Genomic DNA, 22,630 nt, shown 5'->3' on the forward strand with positions numbered 1-22,630 from the left:
CCCAGTGAATCATCTCTTACATTTGATACCCAGTGCTCATCCTGAAAAGTGCCTGCCTTAATGCCCATCACTGATTTAACTCACCTTCAAACCTACTGTCACCCTTAACCCTCAGTTTGTTCTTTGTATTTAAGAGTCTCTTATGGTTTGCCTACCTCTCTGTTTTTATCTTATTTTTCCTTCCCTTCCCCTATGTTCATCTGTTAAGTTTCTCAAATTCCACATATGAGTGAAATCATATAATATCTGTCTTTCTCTGACTGACTTATTTTGCTTAACATAATACCCTCCATTTCCATCTATATTGTTGCAAATGACAATACTTCATTCTTTTTTATTGCCAAGTAGAATTCTATTGTGTGTGTCTGTATGTGTGTGTGTCCCACATCTTTTTGTTTTAATGTTTATTTTTGAGAGACAGAGTGTGAGTGGGGGAAGGGCAGAGAGAGAGGGAGACACAGAACATGAAGCAGACCCCAGGCTCTGAATTGTCAGGACAGAGCCCGATGTGGAGCTCCAACTTACAAACCGTGAGATCATGATCTGAGCCAAAAGTGGGAGTTTAACCGACTGAGCCACCCAGGCGCCCATTTTACATTAGTACATCTTCTTAATCCATTCATCAGTTGATGAGTTCATGGACATTTGGATTTTTTCCATAATTTGAATATTGTTCATGGCTCTGCTATAAACATCAGGGTGCCTGTGCCCTTTCAAATCAGCACTCCTGTATCCTTTGGATAACTTCCTAATAGTGAAATTGCTGAGTTGTAGGGTAGTTCTATTTTTAATTTTTTAAAGAATCTTCATACTGTTTTACAGAGTGACTGCACCAGTTTTCATTACCACCAACAGTGCAATAGGGTTCCCCATTCTCCACATCTTTGCCAAATCTGTTGTTTCCTGAGTTGTCAATTTTTGCCATTATGACAAGTGTGAGGTTGTATCTCATTGTGGTTTTGATTTGTATTTCCCTGATGAGGAATGATGTTGAGCATCTATTCATGTGTCTGTTTGCCATCTGGATGCCTTTTGGAAAAGTGTCTATTCATGTTTTCTGCCCATTTCTTCACCGGATTATTTGTTTTTTGGGTGTTGTGTTTGGTAGGTGTTTTATAGATTTTGGATACTAATCATTTATCTTATATGTCATTTGAAAATATCTTCTCCCATCCCTCAATTGCCTTTTAGTTTTATTGATTATTTACTTTGCTGTGCAGAAGCTTTCTATCTTGCTTGATGAGGTCCCAATAGTTACTTTTTGTTTTGTTTCTCTTGCCTTTGGAGACATGTCAAGTAAGAAGTTGCTGCAACTGAAGTCAAAGAGGTTGCTGCCTGTTTTCTCCTGTACAATTGTGATGGTTTAATGTCTCACATGCACTTTGAATTTATTTTTGTGTAAATTGGAAGTGGTTCGGGTTCATTCTTCTGCATTTTGATGTCCAGTTCTCCCAGCACCACTTTATAAAGATATCGTCTTTTTTCCATTGGATGCTCTTTCCTGCTTTGTTGCAAATTAGTTGGCCATATAATGTGGGTCCATTTATGGGTTCTCTATTCTATTCTATTGATCTATGTGCCTGTTTTTGGGTCAGTATGATACTGTCTTATGATTACAGCTTTGTAATACAAGTTAAAGTCCAGGATTTTGATGCCTCCAGCTTTTGTTTTCTTTTTTAACATTACTTCAGCTATTCAGGGGGCATTTGTGGTTCCACACAAATTTTAGGATTTTTCTAGCTTGTGAGGATTGCTGATGCTATTTTGATAGGGATTGTGTTGAATGTGTAAATTGTTTTGGGTAGTTGTGACATTTTAACAATATTTGTTCTTACAATCCATGAGCATGGAATTTTTTTTTTCATTTCTTCTGTCTTCAATTTCTTACATAAGCCTTCTATAGTTTTCAGCATACAGATCTTTTACCTCTTCCATTATGTTGATTCCTAGATATCTTGTGGTTTTTTTGAAATTGTAAATGGGATTGATTCCTTAATATACCTTTGGGCTATTGTTTCATTATTGGTATATACAAATGTAACCCATTTCTGTACATTGATTTCATACACTGTGTCTTTGCTGAATTCATGTACCAGCTCTAACAGGTTTTGTGTGTGTGTGTGTGTGTGTGTGTGTGTGTGTGTGTGGCATATTTTGGGTCATCCATGTACAGTATCATATCATCCATGAAGAGCGAAAGTTTGACTTATTCTTTGTCAGTTGGATGCCTTTTATTTCATTATGTTGCCTGATTGCTTAGGCTAGAACTTCCAACACTATGTTGAACAACAGTAATGAGAGTGGACATCTCTGTCATGTTCCTGATCTCAGGGGGAAAGCTCTCAGTTTTTCCCCATTGACGATATTAGTTGTGGGCCTTTCATATATGGCCTTTACTATCTTGAGGTATATTCCTTCTATCCCTACTTTGCAGATTTTTATGAATGAAGAATGCCATATTTTGTCAAGTGCTTTTTCTGCATCTATTGTCAGGATCATATGACTTATCCTTCCTTCTATTAGTGTGGTGTATCACGTTGATTGATTTGCAAATATTGAACCAGCCCTGCAGCCCAATGAATCCTACTTGATCATGGTGAATAATTCATTTAATATACTGTTGAAATCAACTTTCTAGTATCTTGTTGATAATTTTTGCATCCAGGTTCATCATGGATATTGGGCTATAATTTCCCCTTTTTAGTGGGGTCTTTGTTTTTGGAATCAAGGTAATGCTAGCTTTATAGAATGCATTTGGAAGCTTTCATTCCATTTCTATTTTTTGGAACAGTTTGAAAACAATAGGATTAATTTTTTAAATGCCTGGGAGAATTCCCCTGGGAATCCATTTGGCCCAGGATTCTTATTTGTTTGGAGATTTTTGATAACTGATTCAACATCTTCATTGGTTATGGGTCTGTTCAAATGTTCTTTTCTTCCCATTTGGGTTTTTGTAGTATGTGGTTGTCTAGGAATTTTTCCATTTCCTCCAAATTGTCAGTTTGCTGGCATATAATTTTTCATGGTATTGTCTAATAATTGTTTGCATTTCTGTGGTGTTAGTTGTGATCTCTCCTCTTTCATTCATGATTTTATCTATTGGGGGTTTTTTTGTTTTTTTTTTTTTTATCCTGGCTAGGGATTTATCAATTTTGTTTCTTCTTTAAAAAAACCACAACAGATCTTAGTTTCATTGATCTGTTCTACTGTTTTTTTTTTATTCTATACTGTTTATTTCTGCTCTAATCTTTACTATTTCCCCTTATCTGCTGGTGTTGGGTTCTATTTGCTGCTGTTTTTCTAGCTCCTTTATGTGTAAGGTTAGGTTGTATATTTGGGACCTTTCTTCCTTCTTGAGATAGGCCTGAATTGCAATGTATTTTCCTTTTAGGACTACCTTTGCTGCATCCCAAAGGATTTGGACTGTCCTGTTTTCGTTTTCATTTGCTTACATTTTTAAAAATATCTTCTTTAATTTCCTGGTTGATCCATTCATTCTTTAGTAGGATGTTCTTTAACTTCCATGTATTTTCGGTTTTCCAAATTTTTTCTTGTGTTTGGTTTCAAGTTTCATAGTGTTGTGATCTGAAAATATGCATGGTATTATCTCAATCTTTTTGTACCTGTTGAGGGCTGTTTTGTGACTCAGTATGTGATCTATTTTGGAGAATGTTCCACGTACAATCAAGAATAATGTGTGTTCTGCTACTTTAGGATGTAAAGTTCTGAGTATATCTTTTAAGTCCATCTTGTCCAACGTGTCATTTTTTCCTTATTGATTTTCTGCCTAGATGATCTGTCCATTGTTGTAACTGGAGTACTGAAGTCACAATAACAGTCTTATTATCAATAAGTTTGCTTATGTCTGTGATTGACTGAATTATATATTTGGGTGCTCCACTTTGGAGGCATAAATATTTACAACTGTTAGCTCTTTGTGATGGATAGACCCCTTAATTATAATATGATGCCTTCATTAATGTCTTGTTACAAGCTTTGTCTTAAAATCTAGTTTGTCTGATATAAGTATGGGTACTCCAGCTTTCTTTTGATGCCTGTTACCATGATATATGTTCTCTATCCTCTCACTTTCAATCTGCACCTGTCCTCTGATCTGAAATAAGTCTTTGGGCCAACATGGCAGAGAAGTAGGGGGATCCATACTTCCCACCTCTCTCAAACAAAGAGGTGCTGAAGCCAAAGGACTTTGAACTCCAGAGTCTGGTATGAAGAGACTGAATCTACCAAGAAGAAAATGGGAAAACCGGAGAAAAGATAGGTGGGTGATTGCAAACTGTGGGAAATAAAAAAAGTCCATGTGAGTATGGAAGGTAGGGACCCCCTTCTGCGGAGAGACAAAGGGAAGAGAAAGAGCAGCTAGGGAAGTGTAGGACCATATCTGGGCAGGAGAAAGACCTCAGACTTAGACTGAGAGGGATCCTATCTCTAACTGCAGGGCTTTCTTCAGACTGGGGCCGGCTCCCTGTTCTTGCACCTGGGGAGTAGGGGAGCCAGCCCTGGGTGTGGTGGTAGGTCAGGGTGCATGCAGTCCACAGTGGGAGAAAGTGGTCATCTCCCTAGAGGGCTGTGTGATAGTACAAAGCCTGTGTCTGCCACCCCTGGGCTCAGTGGCTTGGCCTAAGGTGCAGTACACAGTGGGACAAAGCATCCCCCTCCCTGGAGTGCTGTGGGAAAAGACAAAGCCCGCCTGCTGCCTGCATCTGCCACCCCCAGGTCTCAGCAGCGAGGTTGGCAGTGCAGTCTGCAGTAGGAGAAGGCAGTCCTCCCTGAAGTGTGCCAGCACAGACAAAGACAGCCGGGACCACATATCGGGCCACACTAAGAGGCGCTTCCCCAGTGCCAGAGTGTACAGAGTGGGACTTTGAATCCTAGCCAAGCACAGAGTCAGGGGAGTTGGCAGAGTGAGAAGGACCATCCCGTCTGCACCCACGGCACAGAGAGAATGACACAGTCCACTGGGTCTAACTCCGTGAAGAAGACACTGGGGGATCGCCATTCCTCCTCCACCACCACCACCAAGGTGGGGCCTCAGGGATCAGTCCCAGGGCCCATAGTGCAGGTGGGTCCAGACTACAAGGGATGACACCCCTTCACACTGGGTAACTGAGTATCTAATGGAGCTGGACAGACACTGTGGACAGCTCCCCCAGACCAGTGCTGCAGCACTGCCTGGATTAACTCTAGGTCACCTCTGGATATATAGATATATTCTACCCCCATCTCTCCTCCTTATCTCTTCCCTCCTCTAGGCTGATTAGTCTTGTTTATGGTATGTCTAAATGGATATATTTAATACATGCTCTTGATACATGTTCTACACCTCCTTCTTTACATTCCTTCCTCTCTCTCTGGAATAATCAAGCCATATAGTTTCTCTGTCTAGGTAACTTTATTTTGGTTTTTCTTCCCTGCATCCTTCTTTATTTTCCTTTCTCTCCCTCTAGATTAAGCCTTTTAGTTTCTCTGACTAGTCAATGTTTATGTTTTCTTCATCCCTGCTCCTGTCATTTCTCTTTGTCTGTGCTCTCCCATCAGGACTGCCTCCACCATGTTCTTTACTTGCAGTTGGTGTTTGTGGGATTTTTGTTTTAGTTTTCAGTTTTTTAGCTTTCTTTGTTTCTCTTATTTGTTTGCTTGCGTGTTTTTGTCTCCTGTTTGTCTATCTGTTTTCCTTTACAGGGCTACTCCAAGTAACAAATCAAAGCGCACCGGGTGGAGGGTGAAAATACCACTAGAGTAGGGAAATAAAATAACCAACATCACAACAGAGAGCAAGTAAAAATCTCCAAAAAAAAAAAAAAAAAAAAAAAAACCACCTCCTGAAGGGCCAGGCACTGGACAGTGTGTGACCTTCCATTCAATATTGCAGTGCTCACAGGTGCAGAGAAGACACAAGCTTTTAAAATGCATAAGGAACAACAACAACAACAAAAAACTAGCCAAAATGACAAAACGAAAGAATTATCCTCAAAAGAAACTCCAGGAAGTAGCGACAGCTAACGAATTGATCAAAACCAATTTAAGCAATATAACTGAATATGAATTTAGAATAATACTCATAAAATTAATAGCTGGGCTTGAAGAAAGAATACAGGGCAGCAGAGAATCTATTGCTACAGAGATCAAGAGAATAAGAAACAGGCATGAGGAGTTAAAAATTGCTGTAAATAAGGTGCAAAATAAAACGGAGGTGACCACAGCTCAGATTGAAGAGACAGAGGAGAGAATAGGTGAATTAGAAGATAAAATTATGAAAAAAGAGGAAGCTGAGAAAAAGAGATAAAAAAAATCCAGGAGTACGAGGGGAGAATTAGAAAACTAAGTGATGCAATCAAAGAGAACAATATCGGTATCATAGGAATTCCACAAGAAGAGAGAGAGAAAGGGGCTGAAGGTGTACTTGAACAAATCATAGCTGAGAGCTTCCCTGATCAGGGGAAGGAAAAAGGCAGTGAAATCCAAGAGGAACAGAGACCTCCCTTCAGACGTAACATGAATCGATCTTCTACAAGACATATCATAATGAAACTGGCAAAATACAAAGATAAAGAGAATTCTGAAAGCAGCTAGGGATAAATGGGTCCTAACATACAAAGATAGACACATAACTGTAGTAGCAGACCTATCTACTGACACTTGGCAGGCCAGAAAGGAATGGCAGGAAATCTTCAATGTGATGAACAGAAAAATTATGCAGCCAAGAATCCTTTATCCAGCAATCCTTTATCCTAGTCTGGCATTCAGAATAGAAGGAGAGATGAAGGTTTTCCCAAACAAACAAAAACTGCATGAATTCATCACCACTAAACCAGCCCTACAAAAGATCCTAAGGGAGATTCTGTGAGTGAAATGTTGCAAGGACCACAAAGTACCAGAGACATCACTACAAGCATGAAACCCTACAGATATCACAATGATTCTAAACCCATATCTTTCTCTTTTTTAAAAATAATTATCATTGATGTGTATTTTTTTAATATGAAATTTATTGTCAAATTGGTTTCCATACAACACCTAGTGGTTATCCCAACAGGTGCCCTCCTCAATACCCATCCATATCTTTCAATAATAACACTGAATGTAAATGGACTAAATGCTCGAATCAAAAGATATAGGGTATGAGAATAGATGAAAAACTAGACCCATCTATATGCTGTCTACAAGAGACTCATTTTAGACCTGAGGACAGCTTCAGATTGAAATTGAAGGGATGGAGAACTATCTATCATGCTACTGGAAGTCAAAAGATAGCTGGAGTAGCCATACTTATAGCAGACAAACTAGACTTTAAATTAAAGGCTGTAAAGAAGAGATGAAGAAGGATATTTCATAAAAATTATAGGTTCTATCCATCAGGAAGTGCTAACAATTATAAATGTCTATGCACTGAATTTGGTAGCATGCAAATGTATAAAACAATCACAAACATAAGCAATCTTATTGATAAGAATGTGGTAATTGCAGGGGACTTTAATAATCCACTTAACGTAATGGATATATCATCTAGACAGAGAATCAGTCAAGAAACAATGGCCCTGAATGATACATTGGACCAGATGGACTTGACAGATATATTTAGATCTCAGCATCCCAAAGCAACACAATATACTTTCTTCTTGAGTGCACATGGAATATTCTCCAAGATAGATCATATACTGGGTCACAAAACAGCCCTTAATAAATATAAAAGAATTGAGAACATATCAAACACACTTTCAGATAACAATGCTATAAAAGTTGAAATCAACCACAGGAAAAAGTCTGGAAAACCTCCAAAAGCATGGAGTTGAAAGAACATCTTACTAAAGAATGAATGGTAAACCAAGTAATTACAGAAGGAATTTAAAAATATATGGAAACAAAAGAAAATGAAAATACAACAATCCAAATGCTTTGGGATGCAGCAAAGGCAGTCCTGAGGAAAACACATTGCAATCCAAGCCTATCTCAAGAAACAAGAAAAATCCCAACAAGAAAAATATAAAATCTAACAGCACACCTAAAGGAAATAGAAGCAGAACATCAAATATATCACAAAACCCAACAGAAGAAGAGAAATAATAAAGATCAGGGCAGAAATAAACAATACACAATAAAAAAAAAAAACACAGTAGAGCAGATCAAGGAAAGAGTTGGTTTTTTGAAAAAAAAATTAAACAAAATTAAAAAACCTCTAGCCAGGCTTCTCAAAAAGAAAAGAGAGATGAACCAAATAGATAAAATCATGAATGAAAATGGAATGATTACAACCAGTCCCTCAGAAATACAAGCAATTGTCAAGGAATACTATGAAAAATTATATGTCAACAAACTGGACAACTTGGAAGTAATGGACAAATTCCTAAACACCCACACACTACCAAAACTCAAACAGGCAGAAATAGAAAACTTGAACAGACCCATAACCAGTGAAGAAATTGAATCAGTTATCAAAAATCTCCCAACAAATGAGTCCAGGACCAGATGGCTTCTTTGGGGAATCCTACCAGACATTTGAAGGCAGAGATAATACCTAGCCTTCTCAAGCTGTTCCAAAAAATAGAAAGGGAAGGAAAACTTCCAGACTCATTCTATGAAGCCAGCATTACTTTGATTCCCAAACCAGACGGAGACCCAGCAAAAAAAGAGAGCAGCAGGCCAATATCCCTGATGAATATGGATGCAAGAATTCTCAATAAGATAATAGCAAATCGAACGCAAGAGCACATAAAAAGAATCATTCACCACGATCAAGTGGGATTCATTCCTGGACTGCAGGGCTAGTTCAACATTCACAAATCAATCAATGTGATACATCACATTAATACAAGAAAAGATAAGAACCATATGATCCTGTCAATAGATGCAGAAAAAGCATTTGACAAAATACAGCATCCTTTCTTGATTAAAACCCTCAAGAAAGTCGGGATAGGAGGAACATACTTCCACATCATAAAAACCATTTATAAAAAGCCCACAGCTAATATCCTCAATGGGGAAACACTGAGAGTATTCCCTCTGAGATCAGGAACATGCCAGGGATATTCACTCTCACCACTGTTGTTTAACATAGTGTTGGAAATCCTAGCATCAGCAATCAGACAACAAAAGGAAATCAAAGGCATCAAAATTGGCAAATTTGAAGTCAAACTTTCACTTTTTGCAGACTTTCACTTTTCATAAGTGGCTTTTATGATGTTTAGGTATGTTTCTTCGATACCGACTTTCTCGATGGTTTTTATTAAGAAAGGATGCTGAATTTTGTCAAATGCTTTTCCTGCATCTATTGACAGGATCATATGGTTCTTATCTTTTCTTGTATTAATGTGATGTATCACATTGATTGATTTGTGAATGTTGAACTAGCCCTGCAGCCCAGGAATGAATCCCACTTGGTCGTGGTGAATAATTCTTTTTATGTGCTCTTGCGTTCGATTAGCTAGTATCTTATTGAGAATTCTTGCATCCATATTCGTCAAGGATATTGGCCTGCTGTTCTCTTTTTTTGCTGGGTCTCCATCTGGTTTGGGAATCAAAGTAATGCTGGCTTCATAGAATGAGTCTGGAAGTTTTCCTTCCCTTTCTATTTTTTGGAACAGCTTGAAAAGGATAGGTATTATCTCTGTTTTAAATGTCTTGGTAGAATTCCCCAGGGAAGCCATCTGGTCCTGGACTCTTATTTGTTGGGAGATTTTTGATAACTGATTCAATTTCTTCACTGGTTATGGGTCTGTTCAAAATTTCTATCTCTTCCTGTTTGAGTTTTGGAAGCGTGTGGGTGTTTAGGAATTTGTCCATTTCTTCCAGGTTGTCCAGTTTGTTGGCATATAATTTTTCATAGTATTCCCTGACAATTGCTTGTATTTCTGAGGGACTGGTTGTAATCATTCCATTTTCATTCATGATTTTATCTATTTCAGTCATCTCCCTTTTCTTTTTGAGAAGCCTGGCTAGAGGTTCATCAATTTTGTTTATTTTTTCAAAAAACCAACGCTTGGTTTCATTGATCTGTTCTACTGTTTTTTGGATTCTGTATTATTTCTGCCCTGATCTTTATTATTTCTCTTCTTCTGCTAGGTTTGATGTGTCTTTGCTCCTCTGCTTGTATTTCCTTTAGGTATGCTATTAGATTGTGTATTCCAGATTTTTCTTGTTTCTTGAGATAGGCCTGGATTGCAATGTATTTTCCTCTCAGGACTGCCTTTGCTGCATCCCAAAGCATTTGGATTGTTGTATTTTTATTTTCATTGGTTCCCATATATTTTTTAATTTCTTCTCTAATTGCCTGGTTGACCCATTCATTCTTTAGTAGGGTGTTCCTTAACCTCCATGCTTTTGGAGGTTTTCCAGACTTTTTCCTGTGGTTGATTTCAAGCTTCATAGCATTATGGTCTGAAAGTATGCATGGTATGATCTCAATTCTTTTATACTTATGAAGGGCTATTTTGTGACCCAGTATGTGATCTATCTTGGAGAATGTTCCATGTGCACTCAAGAAAAAAGTATATTCTGTTGCTTTGGGATGCAGAGTTCTAAATATATCTGTCAAGTCCATCTGATCCAATGTATCATTCAGGGCCCTTGTTTCTTTATTGATCCTGTGTCTAGATGATCTATCCATTGTTGTAAGTGGAGTATTAAAGTCCCCTGCAATTACCACATTCTTATCAATAAGGTTGCTTATGTTTGTGATTGTTTTATAGATTTGTGGGCTCCCATATTCGACACATAGACATTTATAATTGCTAGCTCTTCCTGATGGATAGACCCTGTAATTATTATAAAATATCCTTCTTCATCTCTTGTTACAGCCTTTAATTTAAAGTCTAGTTTGTCTGATATAAGTATGGCTACTCCAGCTTTCTTTTGGCTTCCAGTAGCATGATAGATGGTTCTCCATCCCCTCACTTTCTATCTGAAGGTGTCCTCAGATCTAAAATGAGTCTCTTGTAGACAGCAAATAGATGGGTCTTTTTTTTTTTAATCTATTCTGATACCCTATGTCTTTTGGTTGGCGCATTTAGTCCATTTACATTCAGTGTTATTATAGAAAGATATGGGTTTAGAGTCATTGTGATGTCTGTAGGTTTCATGCTTGTAGTGAGGTCTCTGGTACTTTGTGGTCCTTGCAACATTTCACTCACAGAATCTCCCTTAGGATCTCTTGTAGGGCTGGTTTAGTGGTGATGAATTCCTGCAGTTTTTGTTTGGGAAAACCTTTATTTCTCCTTGTATTCTGAATGACAGACTTGCTGGATAAAGGATTGTTGGCTGCATAATTTTTTCTGTTCATCACATTGAGGATTTCCTGCCATTCCTTTCTGGCCTGCCAAGTTTCAGTAGAAAAGTCTGCTACTATTCTTATGTGTCTACCTTTGTAAGTTAAAGCCTGTTTATCCCTAGCTGCTTTCAGAATTTTCTCTTTGTCCTTGTAATTTGCCAGTTTCACTATGATATGCCATGCAGAAGATCAATTCAAGTTACTTCTGAAGGGAGTTCTCTGTTCCTCTTGGATTTCACTGCCTTTTTCCTTCCCCTGATCAGGGAAGCTCTCAGCTATGATTTGTTCAAGTACACCTTCAGCCCCTTTCTCTCTCTCTTCTTGTGGAATTCCTATGATACCGATATTGTTCTCTTTGATTGCATCACTTAGTTTTCTAATTCTCCCCTCGTACTCCTGGATTTTTTTATCTCTTTTTCTCAGCTTCCTCTTTTTTCATAATTTTATCTTCTAATTCACCTATTCTCTCCTCTGTCTCTTCAATCTGAGCTGTGGTCACCTCCGTTTTATTTTGCACCTTATTTACAGCAATTTTTAACTCCTCATGCCTGTTTCTTATTCTCTTGATCTCTGTAGCAATAGATTCTCTGCTGCCCTGTATTCTTTCTTCAAGCCCAGCTATTAATTTTATGACCATTATTTTAAATTCTTTTTCCATTATATTGCTTAAATCGGTTTTGATTAATTCGTTAGCTGTTGCTACTTCCTGGAGTTTCTTTCGAGGAGGATTCTTCCATTTCATCATTTTGGATAGTCCCTGGAGTGCCACAGAACTGCAGGGTACTTCCCCTGTGCTGTCTGGAGTAACTTGTGTTGGTGGGTGGGGCGCAGTCAGACCTGATGTTTGCCCCTAGCCCACCGCTGGGGCCACAGTCAGACTGGTGTGTACCTTATCTTCCCCTCTCCCAGGATAGGACTCACTGTGGCGTGGTGTGGCCCCTGTCTGGGCTACTTGCACACTGCCAGGCTTGTGGTGTAGCCTGGATGCGATCTGGTGTATTACCTGGGGTGGATCTGCAAGGTGCACAGGGGCGGGAGGGGCAGGCTCAGCTCGCTTTGCTGATGGTGGTCCCCTGCAGGAGGGGCCCTGTAGCACTGGGAGGGAGGCAGGCCCATCGGAGGGATGGATCCACAGAAGCACAACATTGGGTGTTTGTGCGGTGGAAGCAATTTTGGTGATGGGAACTGGTTCCCTTTGGGATTTTGACTGGGCGATGGGAGAGGGAGATGCTGCTGGCCAGCGCCTTTGTTCTCCCTCCAAGCTGACCTCTGTCTTCTGGGGCTCAACACCTCTCCCTCCCAATGTCCACTCTCCCTCCCACTCTCCGAGCAGAGCTGTTGACTTATAACATTCCAGATAAGTCCTGCTGGCTGTCAGAACTCATGCAGTCCTGCCCCTCTGCTTTTGCAAGTCAGTCTTGGGGGCTCTGCCTTGCCGGGCCAGCTGCCCCTCCATCACCCCACCTCCTTCCCACCAATCCATGTAATGCACGCCACCTCTCCACCCTTCCTACCCTCTTCCGTAGACCTCTTGTCTATGCTTGGCTCCAGAGAGTCCATTCTGCTAGCCTTCTGGAAGTTTTCTGGGTTATTTATTTAGGCAGATGTGGGTGGAATCTAAGTGATCAACAGGACGTGGTGAGCCCAGCACCCTCCTACGCTGCCATCTTAAAGCCCACACAGAAATCTTGACAATTAGGTGTATATACATAGTTGGAATACATGCATATACTTGCTTGCACAGTCTATTAAACACATTTAGTTCACACATGTAAGATTTTAATACCATTCTCTAATACAAGGAGCCAGGGTTCTTTGAAGAACTTGTTGACACTAGGACTGAGACAGTAAATAAAAAGCCAGGATGATCTTGAAGTATCAGAAAATAAGGCAGAACCAAGGGGAAAAAAATCCACAGAGGTGCAAATATGTCAAAGGAAAATAAGAGTCAATGGATAATGTTTTCAATAGTCAAAGCAGGAAAGAACTGAGCAACCAAATACAGGAGTGTTGGACTATAACCAAAAGATTGAAATAACTATCCAGATATTTACACTGGTAAAAAGTAAATTATTAATTTTTTTATGAATGGGGTTAAATACCCCTCTCCTATGCAGAAGAATTCCAAATAATTGATGTCAACACTCAGCTACCCATCAAGGAAATGGAGCTAACTCCCCTCTCCTAAAGTGTTGGTCTGCATATGTCTTCATCCTAAAGATACACTGTATGTACATGGGGAAAAAGTAACTTTACTGTGGGGAAACCTGACAAACACTATGATAACCAGGAGACCAAAGTTAACACTAGCAGTGGTAAGGGGTCTCCAGAACATGTTCCCTTGATAAAAAGAGATGAGAGAGCACATTACTTCCATGATTTGCTTCCTCAAACCCCCAAATCCCAATATAAATGAGGAAAACACCAAGAAAAGCCCAACTCAGGACTTTCTACAAATCTGACCAGTCCTCCTGAAAACTACCAAGGTCATTGAAAGGAGGCAAGTCTGACAAACTGTCAAAGCCAAAGCCTAAAGGGACATGACTAAATGTAACATGATGCCCTGCATGGGATACTGGATTTGGAAAAGGTAGAATGAAGTAAACCTGAATAAAATATGGACTTAGTTAAAAATAATGTATCAGGGTGCCTGGGTGATTCAGTAAGTTAAGTGTCCTCCTCCTGATTTCAGCTCAGATCATAATCTCACGGTTTGGAAGTCCCAGCCCCATGTCTGGCTCTGTGCTGACAGTGCAGAGCCTGCTAAGAATTCTCTCTCTCCTTCTCTGCCTCTCCCCCACTCACGCTTGTGCATGCTCGTTCTCTCTCTCTCTCCAAATAAACTTTAAAAAATAATGTATCAATATTTGTTCATTAACTGTGACAATTCTGAAGAAAAACAGAGAAGAGAAATTCCAAGTCAAGTAAGAGAAACCCACTGCATCACACTGGAAACCTAAAGGAGTTGGGTGATTTCCTAGTAAAAATACACCTTAACTAAACAGCTCCTAAAATAAGGAAAATATAAAGAGGTTAACTAGCTGCCCAGGGATCTCTTTCCCTGATGCTTCTCCTCTCATTGCGCTGGTGTGTCCCTCTCCAGGGACAGGGAATAGACACGGACAGTGTTGTTCCTCAGCTCCACCAAGACTTTACCATACCTACTGTCTCCCCCAGCTATGTCCCACCCAGTGAGGACACCATGCAAGAAAGTCTCAGGGATTATGGATTCTGTGTCATAAATAAATAAATAAATAAATTCTTAAATGATTTTGAAATGGTAGATGTAAATTAATGCTTCCAAGTGGCAAGTTTAAGAGTGGGTTTGGATCTGACAAGTCCAGGGGCTCACAGTCTCACAATGTGACCTGGATTCTCTCCACCCTCCATCTTGCTAAGTGCTTTTGAGGTGGCCCCATTCTTAGGCATAGTATCTCTCACTGCATCTGGGGCCTCCAACAACTCCAGGCTGAAACCCACTCAATGCAATTCTACTGGGGGTTCTCCTTCACCTAAGTTCCATGAAAAGTCATGGCTTTATATTTCTTTGGCCTGGCTTGGGTCACATTCTCATCCTTGGAACCATTAGAGCATCCTAAGGATGGAGTTGGCAAGACTTGGCTAGATCATACACTCATCTTAAAGGTAGGTAGAATGTGGGGTCTGTCCCCTGGAACTGTTGGGATGGGATGCAAATGAGATATATTTCCCAAAGGAAAGCTGAGGTGCTGGACTTGGGCATGAGAATAGATATCAGGTTGGGAAAGCAGCAGATTCCACATCACTGATGGCTGACGACACAGCTGTGGAATCTGAAACCCAAGGAAGGAAGGGGTTCACATCAGGTCAGGGGATGCAGCCCTCCATCCAGTACTCTTGGTGGCATGGCATCCCTCCATCCAGTACTCTTGCCGTGATGCCAAGAAGCTATTTTTAATTTCTGAAACAGTAACTTTGCTGTTGGTGGTCAAGGCTTCTCCTGTCTTTGGCATCAGGTTCTCGAATCTTAGAGGCTGGGAGGCAAAGAAATCTCATTTATTTCCCTGGGAAAAGGAGCCCAGGAGAAACACCTGGCCTCTGGACACCCATTACTAAAGAACAAATTAATTCATGTTTCAGTCTCTTCTTTCTCCTTTACAAGAAGAGAGATGAAAAGCTAATAATGAAAATATTACTCAACGAAACAGTATGAGGCTCAAGGATTATTCCATACCATAGAATCCACAGTTATCTGGTTTCTTAGACCACTACGTCTGGGCTTATGGCTCTCCAAGACCATGAAGTCTCAGTGAGAAACTTCCTATTTGGAGATGTAGTCACTCTAAAAGACTGACTTTTTAAAAATGTTTATTTTTAAGAGACAATACAAGCAGGGGAGGAGCAGAGAAAGACAGGGAGACATAGAATCTGAAGCAGGCTCCAGGCTCTGAGTTGTCAGCACAGAGCTCAACACAGGGCTCAAACCCACAAACTGTGAGATCATGACCTGAGCTGAAGTCAGATGATTAACCAACCGAGCTACCCAGGCACCCCAAAGATGCAGTCACTCTGTATATTTGATTCTTGACAAGCATAAATGCCAAAGGTTTATTACAACTGGAAGGCCACAGGATTAGAGGGCCACAGTATTCTGTATGATTGCCATGGCCAGGGTCAGATTTAATGTTTAGAGGGTTATGACTTCTCTTGGCAGGCTATAAGGCTATGAGAAAAGAAGCACCTATCTCAATCACAGATGTTGGGAATTGAAACATCCCAAGGGACTGTCTATACTTCCCAGGTAGCTGTTAAATTGCCCAGTGGTATGGTCAGCTAAGTAACTGGTCATGGGGCTTGACAGTACCCATGTTAGTCTGAGCTGGAGGACTATGGATACCTGCCAGCATAGTCAGAGGCCAAGGGCTGTACTGTCTAAAACCCTACTGTCTACTGCTGCCCATTAGAATGGGACAAAGGATCCAGCCAGTCCAAGAGGACTCCATCAATCCTCCAGATGACTGAGTATGGAAGTTAACAGGTTTATGCAACCAGCCCTGTATAAATCCACATTTGTCTGACTCTGCTTATGTGTCAAGGCTGTGCTGAAACCTCCTCTGCTGAGGCATAGTAGGGCCAAAACTACTCTCCCCTGGTGGCAGGGTGAGAAGTCTTAGGCCTTTGAAGAGAAGAAAAATTTCTCTATTTATTAAGGTCTTCCAGCTGGACTAAGTATTAAACTGACATGAGACAGATTAGCAGGATAAAATATTCAAAGGTTTGTTATGTGCACCCAGATACAAAATAAAGAAATTTTCACTCAAAGAAATGGCCAAGCAAGGCAGTTTTTATACTTTTTGGCAGGGAAACAATAAATTGGTGAGGAATTTACAGAATAAGAAAACTTAACTTGTGAGCCTCAATTAATAAGGGACTCTAAACAGATTTTGGGATGCGGCAGTAAATTTGTAAAAAGTAACAAGGGTTGCTGGGAAGATAGTGGAGAAGGAAAATCCTGATTTCATCTCATCCTATGGACACACTGAGGTAACACCTACATCTGTGAAACTAACTCTGAAAACTACATGGAGACTGATGGAACATGCTTTCTACAGTTAATCACAGAAAGGAGGTCACATCACAAAGAGTAGGAAGGGTAATAACATGGTTGGGAGCCAAACCATTAGCAAAAATATCCACATATGTGGCAGGGGTGGGGAGCAAAACAAGCACAAAGAAGCAAAAGGAGACCCCACACCAGCCACCCCAGGAATGGAGAACTTGCACTGGGAAGATGAGTCTCCATAACATTTGACTTTGAAAATGAGTGGGGCTTACTTCTCAAATTTTTACAATCAATGTAGCTTAATTCCAAGTACTTTAAAAATCAGTGGGATTCACTCTTGGAGAACCAGAGGGCAACAGGAAACTGTGTCACCACCCTTAAAAAGCCAGCCTAACAAACAACCTGGCCTAGACAGACAAGTAGCAGTTTGAAAAGTCCCTGTGGTATATAAGATTTATTTACTAATCTCAGAACATGTACTGGAGGGGAAGAGATCTTAAGGAGACTTCTCCAAGAACAAAGGAGCTGGCTAGCACCATATCTCTTTCCCTCCTAGGCCTAGGTACTAGAACACTGGCAGGAATAAGCTGAAACCACTCTCCACATGTCTTGTTAGCACTGAGCACCCTGACCACATTCTCCTAAAGACTGGCCCCATCAAATCCCTTCCACTCATCAGGAATCCCTTTAATGTTTCTCCTTCCCCAACACACCCTTCACACAGCCCTGGCATGGAGCTGAGCCACTCCACAGTGACTATTGCCACCAAGAAGAAGGGAAGATAACCACACACACCAGAGGACACACAGTTCCAGCACTTGATCTTTAGAGCTGGCAGCAGAGAAATTATACCCTGCCAATTGATGCCAGCAGATGGACTGGGGTCCCTGCAACTACAGCACCAGGAGTCACACTACAGTCAGAGATGCAGTCTGACTGCTGACACCACCCATTGACAAGTCCAGGGCAGCTCGAGACAAGGCCTCTTAATAGTGAAAGAGAACATGTGTGGCTTGTTAACAAACCACATGTGTGGCTCTGGCCCAGCCTCCACACAAACACTTCTCGGCTGGACCCCTTCCAATGCACTAGGGCTCCGGATGTCCATATAGTCATGAAACCAAAATGTCGTGGCCCTTTTGACTCAACCTGTTCTGCAGTCACAAGGGCTGTTCCAGATTGGACATGTGCAAGCTGAAGATACTACCCTGAAATACTGAATTTTTATGTATCCCAAGAGGATCCTTGGATAAAAAAGATATATGGTGAAAATTGATACACAGAGGGCCAAAGTAATTCATTAAGGATGAAAATTGGGTAATATTGAGGATAAGCTGACTAGCATCATATATTAGCAAGCTCACTTGGTGGGGAACCAGAAGAACCTTTTGTCGGCTTTCACAACAGGAGTACTCCAAAGGATGCCACTTGAGAGCAAGAGACCGACATTCTACCTTAAAGGAATAGAGTGAAACTTTGGCTTTTGCAGTGCTGCTGCCCATTGTTTCAGTAACAGGGGCAGCAGTGACTGAGATATGAGGAATGTACTTCCAAGTGATGATCAAGAGATGGAAACGAGGAATTTGTGCACGATTTATTCAAAGGGCTTTTTGTGTGCTGCTCAGGTCGTGGAGCATACTGCATATGCACAGACTAGTTGTTCTTCAAAATGAGGGTATGTCCTACAATTAGGGGTGGGATTCCATGTGGCTACCCATTCTCTTGATTACTGCAGCCTTCTAAGCACTGAGGGCTCAAGGACAGGAGGTCTAGCTGTCTTCTGGAATAGCAGACTCTGAGAGCCCTCCATTGGCTCGGGAAATTCCTGGAGACTTACCTTCAATCCTTGGACTAGGTTGTGTACCAGACCCCATGGATTTGGCGTGTACCTGAAACCTTGTTAGAAACACAGCAATGGGAAAGGATTACAAGGTGAGTGAAAGTTCTGCATTCAAATGGGCACGGGTCCAGTCAAGGAAGGAGATATCTATCTTCCTTTCCTCTTCCGCACACAGGAGGTGAGATCCTACCAAAATTCTGGCTTATCCCACACACAAGCATTCTCCTTGTGTACATTCACACACCCTAAGTTTGGGGATGGCCACAGAATTCTGAAATCAAATTGAGAAGGGCTCAATGCAATACTTATAGCACCATCAAAAGGACACTACCAGACTCCCAAGGAAAAAGATGAGGATGGTACTCTATGACATTGGCGCTGAGCAGATTCCATGAAGATCCATTTTTTTAAAAAAATGTCTCATTGGTGGAAATGGAGACACACACTGACAGAGTTCTTCATCACACATGAGATTTGGAGAGTGTTGAGAATGAAGTAGTCAACACAATCTGTCTTTTGTCCTAAGTCCATTTTTCCCCAGACTTCAACTGTGGGCCCCTCTTAGGGCCAGGGCCCAAGGTACGGTTACGGTTAGGTCCCAGGAGGTGACAAGTTTGGAACTCTAGCAGCACAGTGGTCTCCTTGGACGGCTTCAATTTAGCCTGAAGGTCAGGCTTAGTGTTTGGGTTTAAGAGCTGGCCATGCTGTTGGCCAATGTTGGGTTTGGCTTCAGAATCCCCGTAGTACAGCTGTATCCCTGCTTTGGAAATGGCACAGTGACTTTCCAAGTTCCATGCTGAATAATCCTGCCCCAGTTAGGGGCTCCAAATCTGTTCTGTTCTCAGACCTGGGAATTGGGCTTCCACAGGGAAAGAGCCTTGGCTAGCGTGAGGGTTATGTCCCAGGAGATGTCAGCGGCTAAACCAACACCAGTACATTGACATCCCTGGAGGGCTGTGTTGAGGATGCCTGTTAGGGTGCAGAACAGATATAAGGTTTTGGTGCAGTGGATGCCTGATTGTGTGCTCCCAGTTTAGATTTTGGCTTCAGATCCCATTCTGAGGCTCCATGCAGGCCCTGAAAATATCATGGTTAGGTCCTGGGTCCCTGTTAGGTCCTAGGATGTGACAGGTCTGAACCCAGGCAGCATATGGGCTACTGGAAAGCAGAGTTGAGGGCGCAGTTTTGGATGTGGGTCAGGCTTAGTCTTTGGATTCAAGGGCCGGCCTATAGGGGGGGAGCCGAGCTTAGGTTTGGTCTCAGGATCTTCTTTGTGCAGCTCCATTCCTGCTTTAGAAATAGCATGGCCACTTTCCAAGTTCCATGGTGAAGAATCCTGCATCAGTTATGGGCTGCAAATCCGTTCTGTTCTCAGACCTAAGAACTGGCCGCCCAAAGGGAACGAGCCTTGGCTAGGGGTTAGGGTTAGGTTCCAAGATATTTCAGGGGCTGAATGAACATTATTCCGATGACCTCCTTGGAAGGGTGAGTTGAGGGCGACTTTTAGGATGCAAGACAGGCATAGTGTTTGGTTGCAGTGGACCCCCGATTTTGTATCCCAGGTTTAGATTTGACACTAGGTCTCCTTCTTAACTTCCATTCAGGCCCTGGAAATATTATGGTAAACTCCTGAGTTTCTTGCTCAACAGTTTGATGCCTTGCATTGATCCTTAGTCTTTTTTTAAATCTCAGACCTAGGAGGTGGGCCCTGTTTGAGCCAGAGCCATGGCTAGGGTTAGTTTTAGCAACCAGGAAGTGCCAAGGACAGAACCACCCACAGTACAGTGATCTCAGTGGAGGGCTGAGTTGAGGGTGCATGGTCGGGTGTGGATCAGGCTTAGAGTTGGATTCAGAAGCCAGAAGATTGGGTCAGCCAGGGTTGGGTTAGGTCCTACAATCCCCTCCTGCAACTCCATCCCAGCCATGGAAATGTTATGGTGACATTCTGGCTTCTACCCTGAAAGAGTCCATATTGGCCATTGGCCCCAAATCCATTCTTTTCTCAGACCTCTATGGTAGGCCCCCTTAGGGCCAAAGGCCTGCCTACGGTTAGGGTTAGGTCCTGGGAAGTGCCAGATGCTAAGACTGCAGCCGTGCAGTGATCTCCCCAGAGGGTTGAGTTGAAGACGTGTGGTAGGGTGTGGGCCAGGCCTCACAGGCCTCCCCTTTGTGCAACTCCATCCCTCCTTGGAAATGTCATGACCATTTTTTGTTCCCTTGGGATTAACCTGCGCTGGTCATGGCCCCAAATGTGTTCTTCCTTCAGATATAAGGGGTGGGACCCCTGAGGAAAAAGTCTGGGTAGGGTTATGGTTAGGTCTTTGGAGCTGCTGGGGCCTGAAATGACACCATTTAAGGCATCTCCCTGGAGGGATGAGTGTCAGGTACTGTTAGCATGTGGGATACCCTTAGCATTTGGTTCCAGGCTTGAGTTTTGTCACTGAATCCCCTTCTGCAACTCTCTTCTGACCCTGGAAATGTCATGGCCATCTCCTGTTTTTCTCGTTGCATAATTCTGTGCTGGTCATGGGACCCAAAGTGTTCTTTTATCTGCTTTAGTAGGTGGGCCCCTTTCGAGCTATTTTCCAATTATCAGAGAAACCACCACACACATACCACAGAAACACACTTCACATATACACTACCCACCCCAAGCTTACACCACATATACAGAAGACACATGCCACTTCCTTTGCACATACACTACATATACCACACACACTGCATATATAGATACAAACATGACACAATACACACCCCTACACCACACCTATTCTGAACACAGCCCACACTTTGTACAAACACATACATCACATAACACAAGAGTATCACACAACCACTTCATACATAAACCACACACACACCACACAAATATCTTCCACAATTTACTAAACATAATATACATATAACACACACACACACAATCCCAAACATGTAACACAAAACACACTCCACACATATAGCACATACATACCATACACGCACCACACACACCACAGTTATATTACACAAACTCCCATATGCCACACCACCAAACCATACATGCACCAATGACACAACGCATGTGCCATGCAGAAATCTACATTACACGTGGACACGAATACCACAATCACAACATATACACCACACTTACAGAACACATAAAGACACTTACAGCACCTATAAACCACTAACACCCCATACACACACCACACATGGCAAACAAATGCCATACACAGACACAAACCACATATACACAACACATACCATAAATGCAGAAAAGACAAATGTTCTCAACCACAACCATTCCAAACATATACCAAACACACCACACATTTACCCCCTGGCTCATACCAAGACACCGCACACACCTTGTGATTAAATGTCTGAAACTACACTTTTCAAGTGTCTTTCACATTCATCTCATAGGAAGGTTGTTGAAACATTCTTTATTAGTGTGTGCTGGGAGAGCTAATATGGCAGAAGTGTATCTCATCCCTTGATATGAGATAGCTTGATAGCTAGCACATCATTCTAATACTCCAGAAATCAACCTGAAGACTGACGGACAACTACATGGAGAGAAGAAGCCACATCAACGAAGGTAGGAAGTGCAGAGAGGTGGTTTGGGGGAGAAACAGATAAAGGGTGCTGCAGAGGAGATATAGCCTGCATTGGGGAAAAGGGTGACAGAGAAAGGAGCACACAGGGGAACACACAAGGTGAGTATTTTCTCAAAGTCATGTGAAAATTTGATCATCACTCCTCATCAGGGAAATACATATCCAAACTGCAATGAGATACCACCTCACATCTGTTAGAAGGACTAAAATTAACAACACAAGAAACAACAGGTGTTGACAAGGATGTGGAGAAAGGGAAACCCTCTGACACTGTTGGTGGGAATGCAAACTGGTACAATGACTCTGGAACACAGTAAGAAGTTTCATAAACTGTTAAAAATAGTACTACCCTAGTGCACCTGGGT

Source organism: Panthera onca, chromosome A3 (genome assembly GCF_046562875.1).
Source record: "Panthera onca isolate mPanOnc1 chromosome A3, mPanOnc1 haplotype 2, whole genome shotgun sequence".
Lineage (NCBI taxonomy): Eukaryota > Metazoa > Chordata > Mammalia > Carnivora > Felidae > Panthera > Panthera onca.